This window comes from Rhinatrema bivittatum, chromosome 1 (assembly GCF_901001135.1).
Source record: "Rhinatrema bivittatum chromosome 1, aRhiBiv1.1, whole genome shotgun sequence".
Taxonomy (NCBI): Eukaryota; Metazoa; Chordata; class Amphibia; order Gymnophiona; family Rhinatrematidae; genus Rhinatrema; species Rhinatrema bivittatum.
The window spans coordinates 712,558,205-712,581,979 of NC_042615.1; the positions used below are offsets into that span (position 1 = coordinate 712,558,205).

General features: G+C 45.0%; 1 protein-coding gene across 2 annotated transcripts in view; it reads right to left on the reverse strand.

Annotated features, from left to right (window-relative positions):
• The window catches only part of KIF2A (kinesin family member 2A), a 266,717-nt gene that overhangs the window by 171,352 nt on the left and 71,590 nt on the right, over positions 1-23,775 (reverse strand). The gene's annotated exons all lie outside the window — the stretch shown is intronic.

The window sequence follows — 23,775 nt, forward strand, 5'->3', positions numbered from 1 at the left end:
CGGAAAAAATAAAAAGAGAGACTGAAGGGGGACCCCTGCTAGATGCAGGGTCAGTGCATTGCTGGGCATGCCAGTAGGTGCCAGTCAAAGTTCTAGAAACTTTGACAAAAGTGTTCCATGATTGGGCTCCATCCTGTGATGTCACCCATATGTGAGAACTACCATCCTGCTTGTCCTGTGAGAAAGTCAGCGCCCGCTTTCCGCGAATAATATTACATCGGCCCCTAAGATAAATTGTACTTTTTGTTCAGGCTTAATGCTGAAAGAGTAGCTACTGTCAGATGTTCTATCTGTATTGCCTATTGTATATTGTTCTATGTTAAGAAACTGGATGTTCCATCTATACTATAGACTGTCAAGCAATAGTGGCACATTCAGGTTTATTTTTAATACTGCTAAAGACCTAGTTGGGGGTCAGAATAGAAAACAGATTGGTAACAGAAGATCCTGATATTTATAAAAGGCTATTTTCGGCATTTCTTCGATCAAACATTTTATTTGCAAGGTACATTTATAGCTCACATCTAAGCACTGTAAGTTGATAAAATCTGTTTTGGATGTCTGATACCCCTTTATCATAGATTTTTTAAGATAAAAATAATTTTTGGGAGATTATAATCTGAAAATTTAAAATTAACATCTGTTTCCAGTATTGTGTAAATAGCTGTGCTTAATTTTGTACAATGTAGAGGTTGTATCAGCTTCTGTTCACTTAGAGATTCATTGAAACATACAATTTGACTAGGGGTACTTAGACTTTTCCTATCTGTGGGCAATTTGGATAGTTTTACTTTATATGAACATGGGCTACCAACCAAAGCACACCAAGTTACATTATACACTCTAAAAACTCTGTATTAAGTCTTCATCTTGTCTACCAAAATTAGTTTGAGATCTTAGTGCATGAGCAATTATAAAAGTACAATTGAGTGCCATATATACTTGTGTATAAGTTGATCTCATGTATAAGTCGAGGGTATTTTTGGGGCCCCAAAATCAAGATTTATCTGTCATCTGTGGATAAGTTGAGGGAAAACCTAGGGGGCTTATGAAATGGTGAAATCACACTCCGAAACAAACCAATAACATAAGAAAATCACTGTTCAATCCCTCCCTCCCTCCGCCCATGGCTGCCCTCCCTGCTGACTTTTTGAAACTCATAGTCTCCATTATATTCCCCAAGCAGTAATGCCCCTAAGTCGTTACTGTTGCAGGGTTCAGTATAAAGCAAAATTGCTTACCTTGTAATAGGTGTTATCCCAGGACAGCAGGATGTAGTCCTCACATATGGGTGACATCAGTAATGGAGCCCTATGTACGGAAAACTTCTTTAAAAGTTTCTATGAAACTTTGAACTGGCACCAGAGTGCCTACTGAGCATGCCCAGCATGCCATGATATTCCTGGCCACAGGGGTCTCCCTTCAGTCTGTTTTGTAGCACTTAGCGTTAACCAAAAAATAAAATAATAAAACGTATCGGGCCCAACTCCGCGGGGTGGCGGGTGGGTTTCGTGAGGACTACATCCTGCTGTCCTGGGATAACACCTATTACAAGGTAAGCAATTTTGCTTTATCCCAGGACAAGCAGGATGCTAGTCCTCACATATGGGTGATTAGCAAGCTAGAGGCTGAGTCATTTAGGATTGAGGCAACAGTGAAGTATTGTTGTGGAAATGAATCAGCCGAAGATCACAGCAGGTTGGATGTAGAAGGAGTTGGGATTAAACTGGAAACAAGTTCTTTAAGACGGATTGTCCATATGATGAATCTTGTCTTCCTTCTTTGTCTAAGCAATAGTGAGCTGCAAAGGTGTGGAGAGAACTCCATGTTGCTGCTTTATAAATGTCCAGAATAGGTACAGAGCAAAGATGTGCTACTGAAGTTGACATTGCTCTGACTGAATGTGCTTTTACTCGCCCTTGAAGAGTAAGGCCTGCTTTTTCATAACAAAATTGTATGCAATCTGCTAGCCAGTTTGACAAAGTATGCTTACCCACCGCTTTACCTGGTTTGTTTGGATCATAAGATACAAATAGTTGACTGGATTTTCGTTGGACTGTAGTGCGATTTAAGTAGAAGGATAGAGCACGTTTACAGTCCAAGGTATGTAAGGCCCTTTCTCCTTGGTGAGAGTGAGGTCTTGGAAAGAATGTTGGTAAAACTATAGATTGGTTTAGGTGGAATTCCGTGACTACTTTTGGAAGGAATTTAGGATGAGTACGGAGGACCACCCTGTCATGTAGGAACTTTGTAAAAGGTTCGTATGTGACAAGAGCCTGTAATTCACCGACTCTTCTAGCTGATGTAATGGCTATGAGGAAGATAGTTTTCCATGTAAGATATTTAAGGTCACAGGTATCTATGGATTCGAAAGGAGAACGCATAAGCCTGGCTAATACTACGTTCAGGTCCCATTGTATTCTTGGGGAATGAACTGGAGGTTTAATGTGAGCTAGGCCTCTCATAAATTTACTGACGAGAGGCTGTGTAGAGATAGGTGCGTCTTCCAGCTTGTGATAAGCTGAGATTCCACTCAAGTGTACTCTTACAGATGAAGTCTTAAGACCAGAGTCTGAAAGATGGTATAGGTAATCTAGTAGTGAGGTAGTGGGGCAAGTGAAAGGATCTAAAGATTTCTGAGTGCACCACAAAGTAAACCGTTTCCATTTGTAGGAATAATTCTTTCTAGTGGAAGGTTTATGGGAAGCTATCAGCACTTGAGATATAGTGGTTGGAAGGTTGAGTGGTTGTAAGATCAAGCTTTCAACATCCATGCTGTCAGGGACAGGGATTGAAGGTTGGGATGGTGCAACTGACCCTGTTCCTGAGTTATGAGATTGGGAGCTACTCCCAGGCGAATTGGATCCCTGACAGATCTAGAAGTGTGGGAAACCATACTTGTCGAGGCCAATATGGGGCTATGAGTATCATAGTCCCCTTGTCCTGTTGTAGCTTCACTAGAGTTTTGGTTATGAGTGGTATCGGTGGATACGCATATAACAGGCCTGAATTCCAATGGCGAGCAAAAGCGTCCCTTGGTAGGCTGTTCTCCTGTTGTAACAGGGAGCAGTAAATGTTCACTTTGTAGTTCAGATGGGATGCAAAGAGATCTATTGTTGGCTGACCCCAGCGTTGAAAGATCTTGATTGCTATCGATGGATCCAGGGACCACTCGTGTGGATGGATTTGTCGACTCAGGCGATCTGCTACTATGTTGTGGATTCCCGCTAGGTAGGTGGCCCGTAGAAGAATTGAGTGTGCTAGGGCCCAATCCCAAATCTGAGCTGCTTCTCGGCAAAGGAGGTAGGAACCTGTTCCCCCTTGTTTGTTGATGTACCACATGGCTACTGTGTTGTCCCCGTTTGGATCAGAACAGTCTTGTGTGAAAAGCCGTCTTTGAACGCATGCAGCACATAGCGTATAGCTCGAAGCTCTAGGAAGTTTATTTGAAAGGAGGCTTCGAGTTTTGTCCATATGCCTTGTGTCTTTAGATGACCAATGTGTGCTCCCCAACCTAAGGTGGATGCATCTGTAGTTAAAGTGACTTGTGGAACTGGTTGCTGGAAAGGTAGACCTTTGAGCAAGTTGATCATTGATGTCCACCAGAGAAGGGAAGATCTCAGATCTTGTGGAATCTGAATGGGAGTGGACAATGGTTGGATGGCTTGAATCCACTGATTCTTGAGTGTCCATTGCATTAGTCACATGGTCAGTCTGGCCATGGGAGTGACATTAACTGTTGAGGCCATGTGTCCGAGTAGGGTAAGGCACTGATGAGCTGTAATCCAAGACTGATGGCGAATAGAGTGTGCCAGGAGAATGAGTGTTTGAGCGCGATCTCTTGGTAGAAAAGCTTTTGCTATGATGGTGTTGAGATCTGCACCTATGAACTGCAACTGGTGAGATGGTGTAAGGTGGGAATTTTCGTAATTGATGAGAAATCCCAAGGAGTGAAGCAAATTTATCGTGAGCTTGAGGGAATTGAGAGCTCCGTTTTGCGTTTGACTCCTGATGAGCCAGTCGTCCAAGTAAGGGAATGCATGCACTCTTTGTGAAGATGTGCCACTGCTACTGCAAGACGCTTTGTGAACCCTCGAGGTGCTGAGGCGAGGCCGAATGGTAGCACTCGATATTGAAAGTGCTGTCCTTCTACCAGAAATCGCAGGTACTGTCGATGAGGAGGAAAAATGGGAATGTGAGCGTAGGCGTCTTGAAGATCCAGAGAGCAGAGCCAATCCCCTTTCTGAAGAAGAGGTAACATGGTGCCTAACGATACAATCCTGAATTTTTCTTTTTTCAGAAATTTGTTGAGATTTCTGAGGTCTAGGATTGGACGTAGGCCCCCGGTTTTCTTTGGAATGAGGAAATATCGGGAGTAGAATCCTCTGCCCCACTGAGACCTGGGAACTGGTTCTATGGCCCTGGCTCTCAGAAGGGTGGATAATTCTGCTTGAAGGATTATGGAGTGATGATTCACTGTCCAAGAGGGAAGCGGAGGATTTTCGTTTGGTACAGTGAGGAAGTCCAAGCGGTACCCTTGAGCTGTAATTGAGAGTACCCATTAGTCTGTTGTGATGAAGGTCCAAGTTTGATGGTAATAAGCTATTCGACCTCCGACAGGTAAGTGTGGAAGAGGATTTTGAGAAGGGCTTCTGCTCTCTGGCTGGTTTTCAAAAGCCTGATGTGGATGTAGTTTGAGCAGGCGGTTGGGGCCTAGTAGGCCTCTGTCGAACCTGAGAACACTGAGTGGGGCATGGTTGTCTCGCTCGACCAGCAGGAGGGTAGTATCGTCAAGGACGATAGTAAGGTTTCCTTACTTCTCTTCTAGGAGGCCTCCTAGAAGTTTGATGTGTCTCCTGAGGAAGTTGAGACAGTTGTTTTAGGGTTTCTGTGTGATCTTTTATGGTCGCCACTGCCTCTTTGACCTTGTCTCCAAAAAGGTTTTCACCAAGACAAGGTAGGTCTGCCAACCTCTCTTGTACTTCTGGCCTTAGTTCAGACGATTTTAGCCAAGCCCATCTTCGAGCCGTGATACCAGAGGCTGATAAACGGGAGGCCGTTTCGAAGCTGTCATATGTGGCTCTTACCTCGTGCTTGCCTGCTTCTAGGCCCTTATGCACGAGACGGAGGAAACCCTCTTGTAACTGGTCTGGGAGTTCTTGAGCAAGACCTTCTACCTGTTTCCAAAGGTCCCGCTGATACTGGTTCATGAACAATTGATACGAGTTTATCCGTGAGACCAGCATTGCGCCATGAAAAATCTTCCTTCCTAAATTGTCTAGGAAACGACTATCCTTTCCTGGAGGCGTGGAAGCATGTGTCTTTAGCCTCTTAGCTTTCTTCTGGGCAGACTCAACTACCACGGATTGGTGTGGTAGTTGAGATTTTTGAAAACCAGGTATGGGTTGGACAAGATATGTGGCATCTGCACGCTTGTTTACTGCAGCTACTGAGCCAGGATGCTCCCATATCCTGTACATTAGCTCCTGAAGGACTTCATGTACTGGTATAGCCAATATCTCTTTAGGTGGATCTACAAATTGTAGCACCTCTAATGTTTTCTGCCTGGTATCTAGCTCAGAAAGAAGCGAAAAGGGTATGGTTTCTGACGTTTCTTTTATGAATGTAGAAAAAGAAAGATCTTCAGGAGGTGATTTTCTCCTGTCCTCAAGTGGTGAAGGTTGAGATAATATATCTTCTTCAGATGAGGCATCTACGTCAGAGTCAGAACCAGTGTCCACTGGTTGACCAGATGGTCTGAGATGTAGTGAATGTGGTCTCATAGGTGGAATAATACCAGAAGGACCAGGTACTGGTTCTGGGAGTATATCCTGATCCACACCGTGAGGTGTAGTAGAGAAAACCTGGATTAAGTTATCCAATTTATCCATGAGTGGTTGGAAAATGGAGATATCTTGACCTGGCATCGATGGTTTTATCGGTGCCGGTACTGGGATTGGCATTGACGGCATCGGCGGTCCATGTGCTGGAACAGCCGGAATCGGCATCGACGGTCTCGCTGGTGATGGCGCTGGAACAGCCGGAATCGGCATCGACGGCATCGCTGGCACTGGAATCGGCATCGAAAGCACCGGTGCCGGAACGGGCAATGTCATCGGTATCCCTGTCGATACCTGAATCGGTGTCGATGGCATAGCTGGCGTAGAAGGCTGATATCTCGGTATCGCCTCTATGAATGCGTCCTTGACCGCTTGACGTATATATACATCAAGTTCCGCCCACATGGATGGTGAAAACAGAGCTCCCATGGGGGGAGGCGGTAGTGGCGATGCCGGTACCTCCTCAGAGCCCTGAGAAGGTACGGTTCCCTGTGCCGGAATCGGCGGGGATCGCCCTGTCGACGGCTCCAAAGCCGGATCCTCGAGCCGAGGTTTCTTAGTTGTTAAGCCGCTTTCCGTCGATGGCTCGCCGGAATCGGGACAGTAGACACCGGATGCGGCCTACGATGCCGATGGCGATGCTTCTCCTTTTCGCGGGCTTTTTCACTACCGGATGTCGATGCCCTCGACGATGGAGAGGGGGAGGAAAGAGGAGCATCTCCCGACTCACCTGATGGACGTTTTTTCAACACTACTTTTCGAATCGACCCAGCCGGAGACGATTGTGTTTAAGAAGATGGTGCTGGCAAGAGCTGTATCTTGAACAATTGTTCCATTTTCTCCAGCCGGAAACAACGGCCCTTTGATGTCATGGTGGCACATAAGGGACAAGCCCTAACATCATGGGTCTCACCAAGACAGAGGACACAATCCTGGTGAGGGTCGGTAATGGACATGTTCCTGGTGCACTTCGGGCACTTTTTAAAACCTGAAGCCATTTTTGGGTCGGACAGCCGTCGACGACCAATGACCAGGAACAAAAAACACGATAAAAAAACGGCACGGAACCGCGAGAAAAGGTAGAAAACTTACCGCGATGGTATTATTGAGGGGAGACCCTTGCGGCTGAAGTTTTCTAAACTTTTTTGAAAAGTTTAAGTTGTGGAGATTTTCCACAGGACTCCTAGGAACCGCGAGGCTAACTGCTTCGCGGAAAAAAGAAGACTACTGAAGGGAGACCCCTGTGGCCAGGAATATCATGGCATGCTGGGCATGCTCAGTAGGCACTCTGGTGCCAGTTCAAAGTTTCATAGAAACTTTTTAAAAAGTTTTCCGTACATAGGGCTCCATTACTGATGTCACCCATATGTGAGGACTAGCATCCTGCTTGTCCTGGGATAACAGGAATTCACAGTAGCGAATGTTCCTGTTGAGCCTAATTAGATAAGACTCTAAGGGAACCAAAGGGCTTGGATACAGATTTGTCCTTGGCAAGAGGACTCATTTCTTTGGTCATATCTTTAATCAGTTTTTCAAAATCAGAACCAGGCATATTTGCAGTTTTAAAAGGAATTCCAAACAAGTAGCTTTTAGAAACATTCCCTTTTCAATCATAAGTCTCTCCTAGCTGCTATTGCACAGGTCATATTCTTGAAGGAGAAAGTATGGTATTTCCAAAACAAAACCGAAACAGATCAAGCAAATAAATTGATATTAGCCTTTCCTCAACCAGATATATTGCAGGCAATCAAGCACAGCAGTGAATCCTTCTACAGGAATAGTGATCTTATAAATTATTCCAGTAATAGTGAAATTTACATTAGAGGCTTGTACTCACAGTTACATCTTATCCTTAGGTAGCCTATTCAACTTGGCTAAGGCTTTGGGTACAACAGCCTTCGCTCTAGTTATGCTCAATTCTTCTTAATGAAATCCACTATAGCTGGGTGTTTTCTGTATTAACAGAAACTTCTCAGGAATATTAATCACTGGCTTTATAGCCTCCAAACCAAAGGCCATGGTGAATTACCTCTGACACAGTGAAATATTTATTTATTTAACATTTTTATATACCGAAATTCATGTAGCAAAAGTTACATATCAATTCGGTTTACATTATAACATTAAACAGGCAAGACAGAGTGCAATTACATTGAACAGGTGGATAAAACTTGGATCAAGTAACTGGGTATTAAAAAACAAAAAGATACAATAAATAATGAAGTACTAGAACGGACCTGGCTAAAATATGCAGTAAAAAACACAAAAGGTATCGCCACACGCATTCACTAATCACACCGTTTATGTCAAGATTGAATCAAAACAATCACTTAAAGTAGTAATTTGATAGAAACAGGACTGCATCAGCAAGCCTTTGTCAACGTTCACAATATACTTATTGAGACGTCCGGTCTTCTCGATCATTTGCAGCCTGTGTTTTTGGAAAGTTTTTTTGAAGCCCACAGTGATTACTTCTCATCGGGGCAGTGCAGAATTCAAAGCCAAAATATTCAGAAGCCCACGGCGAATATCTCTCATAGGGGCAATGCCGAATTCAAAGAACAATGTCTCTAGCAACAAGTTTTCAATGCGCTGAAGTTGAGGTATTTTTGTAGGAGGACATAACACATTCAAATCGCAGACACTTGAACTGATCACATTCATTCACACAACATCATACCGATGCCTTCTTATAGACAGGTGTCTGGGATGCCAACTCAACAGCGGCCGTGTTTCGCAGCCTGCCGGCTGCTTCTTCAGGAGTCTAATTTCTAAACAAACAATAGATACCATAACAAAAAATCAGCGTATGTCACTTATGTGAGCTAGTACTTAACTGACAACGGTGCAGTCACCTATTAGAAGCAGGACCGAAGTCTCAAGTCATCCTCTCCGTTCTATGTACGTTGGAGAGGATGACTTGAGACTTCGGTCCTGCTTCTAATAGGTGACTGCACCGTTGTCAGTTAAGTACTAGCTCACATAAGTGACATACGCTGATTTTTTGTTATGGTATCTATTGTTTGTTTAGAAATTAGACTCCTGAAGAAGCAGCCGGCAGGCTGCGAAACACGGCCGCTGTTGAGTTGGCATCCCAGACACCTGTCTATAAGAAGGCATCGGTATGATGTTGTGTGAATGAATGTGATCAGTTCAAGTGTCTGCGATTTGAATGTGTTATATCCTCCTACAAAAATACCTCAACTTCAGCGCATTGAAAACTTGTTGCTAGAGACATTGTTCTTTGAATTCGGCATTGCCCCTATGAGAGATATTCGCCGTGGGCTTCTGAATATTTTGGCTTTGAATTCTGCACTGCCCCGATGAGAAGTAATCACTGTGGGCTTCAAAAAAACTTTCCAAAAACACAGGCTGCAAATGATCGAGAAGACCGGACGTCTCAATAAGTATATTGTGAACGTTGACAAAGGCTTGCTGATGCAGTCCTGTTTCTATCAAATTACTACTTTAAGTGATTGTTTTGATTCAATCTTGACATAAACGGTGTGATTAGTGAATGCGTGTGGCGATACCTTTTGTGTTTTTTGCTGTTAGTTTCGACAGGGTCGCGATTTTTTGCTCTTTGTTTGGTTGCTAAAATATGCAGTAGACATGTTACAAGGTGCACATATTTGGAAAGGTTGAAGTAAAATTATTGGTATGGCTAGAAGGCTTGTTAGAATAGCCAAGTTTTGAGTCTCTTTTTAAAGGCGATAGGGCAAGGTTCTTTCCGGAGGTCTGGTGGTAGAGAGTTCCATTGCGCGGGGCCTGCTGTGGATCGAGTATGTTTATTTAATGAGGATTTGATGGTTGGGGCGAGGAGAGTATCTTTATAGGCTGTTCTCACTGGTCTGGAGGGTATATGTGGCTGAAGAGGGATATTGAGTTCCAGAGGAATGAGCTTGTGTATAGATTTATGTATGATTGTTAGTACTTTGTAGGAGATTCTGAACTTGATTGGGAGCCAGTGTAGGTTTTTCAAGATGGGGGTAATATGATTTCTTTTGTTAGATTTAGTTAGAATCCTGGCTGAAGCGTTTTGGAGCATTTGTAATGGTTTTATTATATATTTAAACATATTTATTTAAATATGTCCTACTACAAGAGGTACCTGTGTACAGAAACCCTCAAGTCCCTTCTATTTAAACATGAGAGTGACCCTAGACTGGAGCTCCTCTGTCCTCGGGTTCTGAGACTCCTATATTTACTTGGAGAAATTAAGACTATAGGCCCACTCCAATTCCTGAGAACCAAATGTCCAGGGAGGCCAATTTGGGATTCCTGAATTAATGAAGTGATCCAGGAGAATCAGGTCTGAGAGGCAGACATTGCTGAAAAACTAAAATATGTGTGCTTTTAACTCACAAAATGTTTCCCTTTTCATGCCAACAAAAACAACTCAGATATTTTGGAATACTGAAAAGGACCCAACTTGCAAGTGGCAAGGTTCTGTAGTTCAAAAATACATGCATACCACACAAAAATATCAGACTTCTGCAGTCTTAAGAGTTCTGCAGTTTGCAAAACCTGTATTAAAGATGGTGCCCATAAGGTGCTGCTGTGCACGTCACCTGCCAAGAATGAAGCTGACTAGTGTGCCACTCTTACTCATTGCTAGAGCAGTGGTTCTCAACCTTTTTTCTTTCGGGACACACCTGACAGATAGTTCTCACATGCGTGACACACTGAACACATGACCATCATAGGGCTAAATGTAAAACATATACTCTGTATCTACAGGATCCACCCTGATCTCCCCCAACAATGGCTACAGAACAGAACTAGGACATTCCCCATTCAATTTACCATACAAAAAAAAAAAGATATTTCTGGTGTCATCTCAGTAACAGCAACATAAACAAGCACTCTCTCCTACCAGGTGCAATAGCCCTCCTTATGAAAAAATAGTAATTTACACCAATGCATGTTCTATTGAGGAAACACAACAAATAATATTGATACAAATGCCTACATGCTAGTAAAATACTTCCTCAGTCACACACATAGAATCGACCATAAACTAAGTACAGAAAGACCACAAATTACAAATATGGAAACAGAAACTGGAATGGAAACCCAAAAAAGACACTCTGCATTCTGTGCAAAATAGAAATATAGCACCTAACAGACTTCCATGATCTGCATTAATGTACACAAACTAATGCACACAAAGTTACACCTGCATTATGGATCTCAAACAGTAATAACCCTACTTTTGAAAAGGCAGCACTGCAAAAATTACACCAGGCCCTAAACACCAATACACCTCCTATTAGGAAAACAGAACAAGCCAAGCTGCTACAGATCCCTACCAAGAAACTACAAGCTTGCAGAACACCCTTAGCTCGGTCACACACACAGAACACAGAAGACCCTCATCAAATACAGAATAAAGTAACCATAAAGCTAATGTTTTTGTGTTGTTGTTCTGCATACAGAGTTTGGCTTCTTGCTGTTTCCAGTTCAGTTTTTGTCTCCACATTTCTATTTATACATTCCTCGAGAAATATAAAATATTTTCAAAATTAAAAATTCTCCGAACACCAACAAAATATTTCTAAAAGCAGACATCACATAATTCCCAATAATTAAAATGGCAATCAATCAAGAAATATAAATTTAAAAGCCACCTTTACTTACCCTCTCCAGTAACTCTCCTACTCCTTTCCTTTGTAGGCCAATAGCACATACCAGAAACAGCAAGGGCTGCTGAAGCTCTATCCTCACACTTTTCTTCCTTAGGGCCCATCACTAGTCTATTACATACATACATATATATATTTATTTTATTTATTTATTTAAAGTCTCTTCTATACCGATAGTCGTTCGCACATCGCATCGGTTTACATCAAACAAATAACTTTTGGGCAGGACCCTTACAAGTAACAGTTGAAGAAAATTAGCTAATGACAAAGTAACTAAATAAGGGGTATCATATGCAAATACAGAAACAATAACTATAGAGAAAACTGATTGGCATAATAATAAATCAATAAATCAATAAATACACCAACTATAATACAATAACTACAATGAAGAGTATTTTTACAGCATTCTTAATCATATTCAGCGGAGGAGGTAACAGGTCAGCTATTCAAATTGTTATCCGCTTGCTGTTGGAGATTTGTGTATATATACACACACACACACATACTCTCTCATCAGTCACCTCCTTGACCAATGTTTCTTTCTCTCTCTCACACAGTCACCTCCCTGACCAATGTCTCTTTCTCTCTCTCACACACCAGTCACCTCCCTGACCCTTTGTCCTGTTGTAGCTTCACTAGAGTTTTGGATATCAGCGGTATCGGGGATATAGGAGGCCTGTGTTCCAGGGGCGAGCAAAGGTGTCCATGGCTAACTTATTTGGTTGTCTGTGCAGGGAGCAGAATCTGACCACTTTGTGATTCAGTTCGGATGCAAAGAGGTCTATTGTTGGTTGACCCCAGCATTGGAAGATTCTGGTCATTACCACAGGATCCAGAGACCACTCGTGGGGATGGAACTGTTGGCTGAGGTGATCTGCTACCACGTTCTGCATGCCTGCCAGAAAAGTGGCCCATAGATACAAGGAGTGTGCAAGGGCTCAGTCCCAGATCTGCGTGGCTTCTTGGCAGAGGAGATAAGAGCCTGTGCCGCCCTGCTTGTTCAAGTACCACATTGCAACTGTGTTGTCTGTTTGTATGAGGACAGTCTTGTGTGAAAGGCAGTGCTTGAACTCATAGAGAGCATAAAGTATAGCTCGAAGCTCTAAGAAGGTGATCTGAAATGTTGCTTTGAGTTGTATCCAAGTACCTTGAGTTTGCAGATTGTTCACATGAGCTCTCCAACCCAAGGTGGATGCGTCTATGGTCAAAGTTATCTGTGGAAGTGGTTGCTGAAAAGGTAGACCTGTTAGCAAGTTGTATTTGTTCGTCCACCAGAGAAGTGATAAACGTAACTGGTGGGTTACTTGGATCTGGGATGAGAACGGTTGAGTGATTTGGAGCCACTGCGTTTTCAAAGTCCATTGAGTTATTCTCATGGCCAGCCTGGCCATAGGAGTGATATGGACTGAGGAAGCCATGTGGCCCAGCAATGTTAGAAATTGATGGGCTGAGGCTCTTTTCTTTGTGCGTAGACATACAGCTAGTCTGGAGAGTGTGTCTGCACGGTCGTTGGGCAGGAAGCCTTTGCTACTGTGGTGTCTAAATCTGCTCCGATGAACATCAGGAGATGAGGTGGAGTCAGGTGGGAATTTTGATAGTTGATAAGAAATCCCAACGAGTGCATTAGAGTGATAGTGAGCTTGACAGCATCGAGAGCTCCTTGCTTGGATTGGGTTTTGATGAGCCAGTCGTCCAGGTAAGGAAAGACATGTATGTGTTTCTTGCATAGGTGGGCCGCAGCCACTGCCAGGCACTTTGTAAATACACGGGGAGCCGAGGCAAGTCTGAACGGCAGAACCCGGTATTGAAAGTGTCGATGTCCCACTAGGAAGCGCAGGTATTTGCGGTGGTGTGGGAATATGGGAATGTAAGCGTAAGCGTCTTGAAGATCCAGAGAACAGAGCCAATCTCCGTTTTGCAGAAGTGGAAGCATGGTGCCCAAGGACACCATCTTGAATTTTTCTCTTCATAGAAATTTGTTGAGATTGCGGAGGTCTAAGATGGGGCGGAGGCCACCTGATTTCTTTGGAATGAGAAAGCAGCAGGAGTAGAACCCTCTGTCCTGCTGTGCTCGGGGAACAGGTTCCACGGCCCTGGCGCCCAGAAGGGTGGACAGTTCTGACATAGAAACATAGAAATGAAGGCAGAAGATGACCAAACGACCCATCCAGTCTGCCCAGCAAGCTTTCACACATTTTTTCTCATACTTATCTGTTTCTCTTGGCTCTTAGTAACCTTTGGTTCTATTTCCCTTCCACCCCCACCATTAATGTAGAGAGCAGTGATGGAGCTGCATCCAAGTGAAGTATCAAGCTTAATTGGTTAGGGGTAGTAACCGCCGCAATAAGCAAGCTACTCCCATGTTTATTTGTTTACCCAGCCTGTGCAAGTCAGTCCTTGTTGGTGGTTGTCTGAATATAAATCCTCTTTTCTTCATTCCCCCTGCCGTTGAAGCAGTGAGCTATGCTGGATATGTATTCCAAGTGAAGTATCAAGCTTAACTGATTCGGGGTAGTAACTGCCGTAACAAGAAGAGTTGTGTGATCTTTTTGCATCCACAGTGGATTGGGCGGTGAATCCGGGGGTAACGTGAGGAAGTTTAGACGTATCCGTGGAAGAGTGTCAGCTACTTCTTGAACCTGCTTCCATAGATTCCTTTGGTGTTGTGTCATGTACAGTTGGTATGCAGCTATTCGTGACACTAGCATAGAACCATGAAACATTTTGCGGCCTAATACGTCCAGGAATTTTTTATCTTTACCAGGAGGTGTGGAAGAGTGTGGTCAAAGTCTTCTGGATTTCTTTTGTGCAGATTCAACTACCACTGACTGATGGGGCAGTTGTGGTTTTTGGAATCCAGCGATGTGTTGGACCAGATATGTTGCATCTGTTCTTTTATTCACTTAGGGCCTGATTTTAAAAAGCATTTACTCGAGTAAAACAGGGTTTTACTCGAGTAAATGCACTTTACTTGAGTAAGTGGGCTTTTGAAAATTGCTATAATATATGCCATTGAATTGTCCATAGGATTTACTTGTGTAAGTGCACTTTACTCCAGTAAATGGCTTTTGGAAATTGCTACAATAGTAGTTACATTTACATGCGTAACTCCTTTTGAAAATACCCCCTGGTTGAACAGTACAAGGATGTTCCCAGAGGCAATGCTGTAGATCTACCAGTACCTCGTGTACTGGGATTACCACGACTTTGGAGCATCAACAAATTGGGGAACATCCAATGTTTTGTGCCTTGTGTCCTCCTCTGTAATAAGATCAAAGGGAATGGTCTCTGACATTTCCCTAATAAAATTGGCAAATGAGAGATCTTCTGGGGGAGATTTTTCTCCTTTCCTCCAGAGGAGATGGTTCCGACAAAATATCCTCCGTGGATGTGTCGGTGTTTACATCTTCCCATGTGTCAGATCGAGATCCTGAAGGATGGAAGAAGGCTGGTGTTGTAGGACGTATTGGCACCGATGGATCTTTCGATGACCTCGATGGATGGCGCAGTGGCCACCGATGGAGGTTTCGGAGGCACCGAAGGCATCAATGGAAGCCGTGGGCCTCTTGGTCCCGAGAGCCCTGATGGTCCAGGCATCGGTGAAATGGGACTAGAATCTAAGACCTCATCGTCTGAAGAGCCAGGAATGGGAATCGGGGCCTTCAGAGGCTGCACGGGTTGCTTTGGCATCGGTGGTGCGGGTTGTGTTGAAAGGGCACAGATGAGTGTATAGAGTCTGGTTAGCATCGGTGCAAACATCGATGGCTCTGGTGTCTGTGCCGGTATGGGGGCCAGCCCCGGTGGATGTAGGTCTCTGAGAGCATCGAACACTGCCTGATGGATGAAACAGTCCAGTTCCTTCCTAAAAGCTGGTGTAGACATCGCAGTTATAGGGGGTGGCAGGCTAGGCGTTATTGGCACCACCGCAGGAACCTGTGGGGGCTCAGTACCCGGCACCGGTGTCTGTGGAGATCGCCTTGGTTGCTCGGGTGGAGAAGGTGATAACAGCTCCTCTACCTGTGTCCTCTTCGCAAGCGGCTCGATAGCCATCGAAGCCGATGTGGTGTTGGAACCGGCGGTAGACTCGCGTCAGTGCTGGTGCTTCCTTCGGTGCTCGGCCCAGTCTTTCCCCAGCGCCGAGGTAGATGACATCGATACCTTTGAAGGAGTCTGTGACGGACGGTCACCACTACCCTGGTGCTCCCGGCGAGGTTTTATGACCAATTTTTTTAATGTTCCTGCCGGTGACGATTGGGTGGACGTCGATGGAGTCAGTTTAATTTTAAATAGGGTTTCCATCTTGTCGAGCTGAGCCCGCCTACCCTTCGGAGTCATCTGGGCACAACTTGGGCAAGTAGACACGTCGTGTGATGAGCCGAGGCACAGCACATAGACATCATGTGGGTCGGTAATCGACATGGGTCGGAGGCATTCCGGACATTTTCGGACACCTGTTGCCATAATGGCAGAGGCTGAGGCCCAAAAACCGTCGACAGCCTGCGGACACTGAAAAAACGGTCCGAGCGGCTCAGACCGGGAATAGTGATTTTACTCACCGAACAATGGAAAAATATATCCCGATGGGAGACCCCTATGAGGTAATGCTTTTCTGAAGTAAACTGCAGCGTGGAAAAAAAAGGGGACCGAAGGGAGACCCCTGTGGCTCGAGAGATCATGACATGCTGGGCATGCTCAGTGTGCCAGTCAAAGTTTTCCGTGATAGGGCTCCATCCAGTGACGTCACCCACATGTGAGGACTACCATCTTGCTTGTCCTGGGAGAATGAGCCTTGACATGACCCCCAAAATACAGTACTTCCTGGCCATAACAGAAGGAGATGCAGTCTGCCAGCCAACTGGAAAGCATCTGTTTGGCAACGGTAATGACTAACTTATTCCTATCAAAAGAAACAAAAGGTTGGGTGGACTCTCTATGGGCTTCTGTCCACTCCAAATAGAAGGTTAAGACTCTTGACGTCCAAAATGTGCAGGGTTTGTTCACCTTGGTGCGAATGGGGTCTGGGAGAAAATGTCGGCAGGACGATGGACTGGGTAAGATGGAAGTAAACAAAGATGCCGAAGGTCCTCAAAAAATTTTTTTTTAAATGCAACAATTGGTTTTTAACTTTTTTATTTTCAGGGACACTTTTTGTAGACTTCCCACTGTTGTCACAAGTTAACCGCTTTGTGATGTTTTTTGGAGCCAGCCTGGTTGAAAGAACATGAAGAGTACACACTGTCGTAAGCCTATGAGGTAATTTCAGTTACAACTAATGTCACTAATATGGACCTTTTTTAATCTACTTTTTAAAAATGCCCCTTGGTTTTTTATTAATTATTATTCTGTATTTTTAGTATCATTTTTATATTTATTTTTAATATTTCAAACATTTTCATTTTTTACACTATTGATGTTTTATTTTATTACTGTATTTTTATAGTTCCTAATCAATTTTCTATTTTTCAAGCTTTTTTATGAATATCCAGGAATGAGCATACCAACAAGATAGTTTCAGACTTGCTACCAGTGTTTAGAAATTCATTGTTATCATTTTTGTTCTTCTACTGTCCACTTCTGTATTTAAGTTTAATGATATGCTTTTTTTCTGTATGTTTATTAGTCTTTGTCCATTTTAATTCTTGTTTGTGTTGTTTTTTAATCTTGTTATTAACGTTATATTTTTAAATGATTGTTTTATTATATAGCCCCTGAAGCAGCCCTTCATTGGGTGAAACTCAGGCCTGGAGTCGGGCATTCACTGGACACTTAATTATCAATAAACTTTTTTTGAGAACCTTCGGCATTTCTTTGTTTACATCCCTCACGGCTTTGTTAGACAGACTTCCTTCTTGTTTTTTGGGCCCTGGGTAAGATGGAAGTCAGCACCACCTTAGGCAGAAATTTAGGGCGATTTTGGTTCATTTGTGATGCCTAGAACATTTGCCAGCCCACCTCTGCTCCCCTCCCCTTTACCTACATTGCTAGATGGCAGCTTCTGTTAAGTGTCCCATCACCAGCCACCCCCCCCCCCCCAAAAGGTGAGCATTCTGAATTAGTATATGTATAGATCCTACACACTGAAAGGGAACAGTTAGCACCTGCCTTTTCTAAGAAAACTGGCAGCAGGGAATTACTGCAAGAGCTGTACAAACTGCAGCATTAATTGGTCCCTTGATAACGCTTTCCCTGGCATCCCACCTGTTTCCCTGAAAGGACAGGACCTTTACCAATGGCTTGGCTCTCTGGTTAATTTATGGTCATCCTGACCTATTTAGTCTGCTGTCCTTTAGATGTGCCTTGGGAGAAAAAAAAAAAAAAAAAAAAGATACTGGCTCCACTTCCACCTTTATCTTCTAGCAGCCTCTGGGTTTTCAGTTCCCACAGATCTTTGACAAGTTTCTACAATTACTCCCGAACAAGAGTTTGCCTTTAAACAATAGCTTTTTTTACTCAATGCATAATTAAGCTCTGGAATTCATTGCCAGCGGATGTGGTGAAAGCTATTAGTGTAGGAATTTGAGAGGTATGTGTAGCTGGCTATCAAGAAGGTATCAGAGGCTATGGATGAGTCATTCCCCCAGAGGTTGTAAGTACCCTTGTCCCCAAAATCATCAACTGTGGACGGGGCCCTAGGTACTTGGCCTCTGCCCAATGATGGAACTGGACATTGTAGCCCAGGCCCCAGTGGCATCAGGGGAGTGTCCACCTCCAAGGAACCGGCAATGATGACCAGATCAGTAGGAAGTGGCAGTGGTGCCCCGAGCCCCAGGAACAGACACTAGCTAGGTCAGTAACATGCCAGTAAGAACATGCAGGGATTCCAGCAGCAGCTCAAAGAGAGGCTGTGCCAGTGACTGTGCAGTCAGTGCCCCAATGCCAAGGCCGCGCATCACCTTCGACGGCCAACTGCACATACCTCTCCAATTCCTCCTCAAACATCGCCAATGCCAATGCCAAAATAGATTTGGCTGCAGGAGGTGTAAGCAGATCCTCTTCGGAACCGAGAGGAGGATTGGTGGCTGGCATCGGGACCAATGGAGTCCGTGGCACACCCCCCAGCAGCGATGGCTCTCCTCACCGCTGGGACATTTCAGGAGCATCACAACAGAAGCTGGTGCATCCCCATGCCCAATGCTGTGCATCAATGGGAACTGTTGTTGCTGCTTCTTTGCTTCCCTTGATGCTCAGCTAGGTCCTTCCCTGATACTGAGGCAGAGGACAAGAAACCAAATATCCTTGACTTGGAGGAGCCTGATGATGGTTGGTCTCCAGCATCCCTCTCAGCTGACGACCTTGCCGGTACCGACGGCCCTGCCAATATCGATGGCTCAGTGTTAACACTGCGGCTCCAAGGTCCTGCTGATGCCAATGAATTTGTTTGCTGTGGCCCAAAGTGGTACTCCATCTCCTCAAAACGGATTTTATGTTCCTTCAGGGTCAGCCTGGCACACTTGCTGTAATCCTGGACATCGTACGATGTTCTGTGCTGGCTAGCATACAGCTGCACTACAGCAAGATGTGTCGATGATGGAGCAATGTGCTCTGATGGTAAAAGCATTAAGGACCAAAGTATTTCACTTTCCAGGGCTCACTGCATTGAGGATTTATTCATCGATGGTGCTGATGCACCATGTATCAAAGCTGCTGATGCACCAGAGACTCCATGCTTTTTATGTGCCTGCTGCTCCAGTGGCTCCACAGAGTGGAGCCTTTTCTTCTTTGACACATATTGCTTACTCAACCCCAAGATTTGGTCTGTTCCATGAATGGAGAGATACTTTTGAGGAGCTCCTGCTCAACTCAATTCCCAGAGAGGAAGATGAGCTACGCTTCGGAAGGAGGACTGACTTGGCTTCTGAGAGACTTATGCAATTCCCCCATTTTCAAGCCCTCGATTTTGGGGTACGCAGGACATCTGTCCACACTGGTAACAGCTGCCTTGTCATGGTCCTGTCCCGGGCAGTGGCAGCATAGGTCATGTCCATTGGTAATGAACATTCTTCTACCACAAATTCGGGCCTTGAACTCACTCACCATGAATTTCTTCTTACCAGACCTGGAGAAAAAATGGTTCCTGAAAAGTGTTGTTGGGGGCTGCTTAGGCAACAAATCAACTTTAAAGAAAAAAGTTAAGATTTTCAAAGAAAACAGAGAGAGAGAGAGAAATAAACTTATGCTGGTGCTCAGATAAAAAAAAAAAGACTAAGGGGGCTCATGAGGCAATGCTCGAGCAGGAATTTCCACTCATACTCAGTTGAGCAAAACCTTAGAGAAAAGAGGACCATTCAGAACCACAAGATGATGTCACCCAGACGTCGTGGCTAATTCAGCCCCACTTATCAATGAAGAATGTAAATTTTCTCTACCTATTTTATAAATATGCATGCGTTTATTCTTGGTCCGTTAAAAAAAAACCCAAAAAAACCCCACACATATGCTATTTTATAAACAATGACAGTTCACGCATAGGTCCCGATTTTAAAAAGCATTTCTATGCTTAAAATTGGGTTTTACACATGTAAATGCACTTTACCCATGTAAACGGGCTTTTGAAATTGCTATAATATATGCCATTGAATTGTCCATAGAATATTCATGTGTAAGAGCACTTTACGCACATAAAAGGCCTTTTAAAATTGCTAAAATTGTAAACGTAACATACTCTGTTACTCCTTTTAAAATTACCTCCATATTTTCCATTTCATGCGTACATTTTAATAGACAGAAAAAAAGAGCAAGCTAGAGAGTTCCGCAGCAGGGTTCAGAAATATGCATGGTAGTTGCTATTTTGTATTCATACATTTTTATACCTCCTAATTGACTGGTGCAAGTGAAATAGGTCGTCTGTTAGCTGCAGTTTACAAGTGGGAGGTTTGGGTGAACTGGTGACAATCTGGCAGAGGTATCAGTGCACTGGTGATTTCAAGTTTGTGTGCAAATAAGTATTTTCATAACGGTATATGCACATACTTTATAAAATGCCTGTCTCCAGTTATAAATAGGGGATATCTGCCAGTACATGCTACTTACAAATATGCTATTTTTATGCGTAAACCCTTTGAAAATGTACTCCTAAGTTGTCAAAGGCTACATCTGATTTTGGATTATGTTACAAAAGTTAGTCTATTTAAACAGGTTCGTAGACAGCTGTACTTGATGGCAGCTAAATCACAAATTATAGTCAGATCTCCATAATCTGGAGTTTAGTGCTCTTCTGTTTGAGACCAGAAAAGACAGAGTCCTTACCTGTAACAGGTATTCTCCAAGGACAGCACGATGTTAGTCCTCACACATGGCTGACATCATCCGATGGAGCCTGGCATGGAAAACTACACTGAGGATGCCCAGCATATTGCTAACCACGCATCCACCCGGGGTCCCTCTTCAGTCTTATAACAGTTTGCGAAAAAAGAAAACAAACCGAGAGAAAACCCAACTTTGCGGGGTGGTGGGCAGGATTCGTGAGCACTAACATCCTGCTGTCCTTGGAGAATACCTGTAACAGGTAAGCAACTCTGCTTTCTCCAAGGACAAGTAGGATGGTAGTCCTCACAAATGGGTGATTAAGTAACTTCAGGCCGCTCCCATCATGTGCAGCAGAGAACAGGTGCCAACATGCACAACAGCTTGTGCTACAGCAACAAAAGGAGCAGGCCTGCACCCAAGTACATGGCCCACAGAGGGAGAGTTGGGTTTTCCTGGCTGGAAGAGATTACGGAGGAAGGACTGTCTGAAACCACTGTCCTGCCAGCCATCCTTGTCCAGGCAATAATGAGAGGCAAATGTGTGGAAGGAACTCCAGGTCGCCACTCTGGGGACTGCACGCAAGTGAGCCACAGAGACGGAGATGGCCCGTACAGAGTGAGCCTTGACGTGACCATCAAGCTGTAAGCCTGCCTGTGAATAGCAGAAGGCAATACAGTCCGCCAGACAATGGGATAAGATCTGTTTAGAGACTGCACCCCTAATCTGTTTTTGTCAAAAGAGACAAAAAGTTGAGTGGAGAGGCGGTGAGGCGCCATCAATTCCAAGTAAAAGGCAAGTACCTTCCTGCAATCTAGTGTGTGCAGAGCCCGCTCACCCTGGTAAGCCTGAGGCCTTGGGAAAAAAAAAGAAGACAATGCAATGGACTAGTTGAGATGGAACTCCGAAACCACCTTGGGAACAAACTTCAGGTGCGTCTGCAGGACTACCTTGTCATGACAAAACTTTGTATAAGATGGATACGACATCAGAGCTTGCAGTTCACTGACCCTACGAGCTGACATAACCACAACCAAGAAGATAACTTTCCAGGAAAGATACTTCACGTCGCAAGATCACAATGGTTCTAACAGATTTCATGAGTTGCGACATGATGATGATGAGATCCCAGGAAACTGCTGGAGGGCGAGTGGGGGGGCTTTAGTTGTAATAAGCCCCTCATAAAATCGGCCCACTAGCAAATGAGAAGAGATCGCAGTGCCATCCGTACCCCGATTGTATGCCCCAAAGGCCCTGAGGTGAACCCTCACCAATGTGGTCTGCAGGCAAGATTCAGAGAGGAACAACAGGTAGTATAAGAGTGCTGAAGGGGAGCAAGAGAAGGGATCCAGACTACCTCCCTCGCACCAAGTTGAAAACCTCTTCCACTTCAGATTGTAAGATTTCCTGGTGGAGGGTTTTCAGGACTCCAGAATAACATGCGATACCCCTTCCGAAAGGCCAAGGGCCTGCACAGTCACCCGGTCAACCTCCAAGCTGTGAGAGCCAGGGCTTGTAGGCTGGGGTGTCTGAGCCTGCCCTGGTCCTGGAAGATTAGGTCCAGAGCTGTCCTCAACCAGATCGGGGGGGGGGGGGGGGGGGGGGGGGCCCAGGTCCCATATGGTCAGAAACCAGACCCGACGGGGCCAAAAGAGGACGATCAGGATCATGGAGCCCTGATCCTGCTGCAGCTTCTAGAGCATTTTCGAGATGAGGGGGAATGGGAAGGTAAGCATACAGCACCCCGGTGCCCCAGTGAATTGAAAAACCATCCGCTATTGACCAATTGCTCTTCCGGCCTAGGGAACAGAAGCAGTCCATCTTACTGTTTTCCAGGGAAGCAAAGAGGTCTATGTCTGTTGTCCCCCAGGAGCGAAAGATCCAGTTTGCTACCTCTTGACTGAGGGACCACTTGTGAGGTAAGAAAGGAGTCCGCTAAGGTATTGTCCACACCTGGGAGGTTCACTGCCCTGAGGGTGATGCTGTTGATGCCCCACAACCAAATGTGGACTGCCTCCTGATAGAGAGTGAAGGACTCCCACCCCCACCCCCCCCCCTATTTGTTCAGGTTCTACATAGCTACCTGATTGTCGGTCTGAACAAGAACCACCATGTTCAGGAGCTGCTCTTGGAACACCTGTAGGGCGTATCCAATCACTTGCAGCTTCAAGAGGTTGATCTGGGACCAGTGGCGTAGCGAGGGGTGGGCGGCCGCCCCGGGCGCCGGGTCTAAGGGGGCGCCAAAACGCGTGAGGGATACGCTCTAGGAATCACAAAGCTCCTGTTACGCTCTCCGACCAACTTTTTCCATTCCCACGCGCACCACCTCGTGGCAGCAGTTTACCATAGCTCATCGCGCACAACTGGAAGGAACCCCAATCGTTCCCGTCGCCGGCACACGCAGACTGTAGCCGAGAAAAACTGGCCGCGAAGCCTCCCCAACCTCGCTCGCACGTGACCACTATTGGCGGCAGTCTCTCATCTGTCTTCGCTGCTGCTGCCCTCTGATTGGCGGAGCCGGCCGGCAGTCAGAGGTGTTTCCCGGGAGACGGCGAGTGGACTTGCTCGGAGTAGACCGCGGCGGGCGGAAGCTCATTCGAGCTTGGTTTCTGTTTTGACTGAGGCGGTGGTGGCGCCGTCTTTCTTTTGGGAGCTTTCCCTGTTAGTCAAACGAGAGGAGTCCAGCAGCGTTGTTGCAGAACTGCACTCCTCTTTGTAGCGGCCAAAAGGAAAGGGGGGTGGTACAGGAAGAAGGCATGTGGCCGTGGAAGGCCCCTGCAGCACCGCGTACTGAGTGCAGGTCAGACACTGAATGTTGTGTGTTAGCCGCCGGCAACGGGGAAATCAGTATATCTGTGAACTGAGCTGGACTGGGATCTTGGAGACTTCCACAGTGATCACATGCGCCATTATCGTGTTTCTCTTATCTTTCAGAAGGTCTAATGGGGGCGGGGTGATGCTGCTATCTGACAGGCCAATGTAATAAGACTGCTGATTTTTCTGCGTGGATTTTTTTTGTGTGCATCCTGCAAAAACTTGTGGAA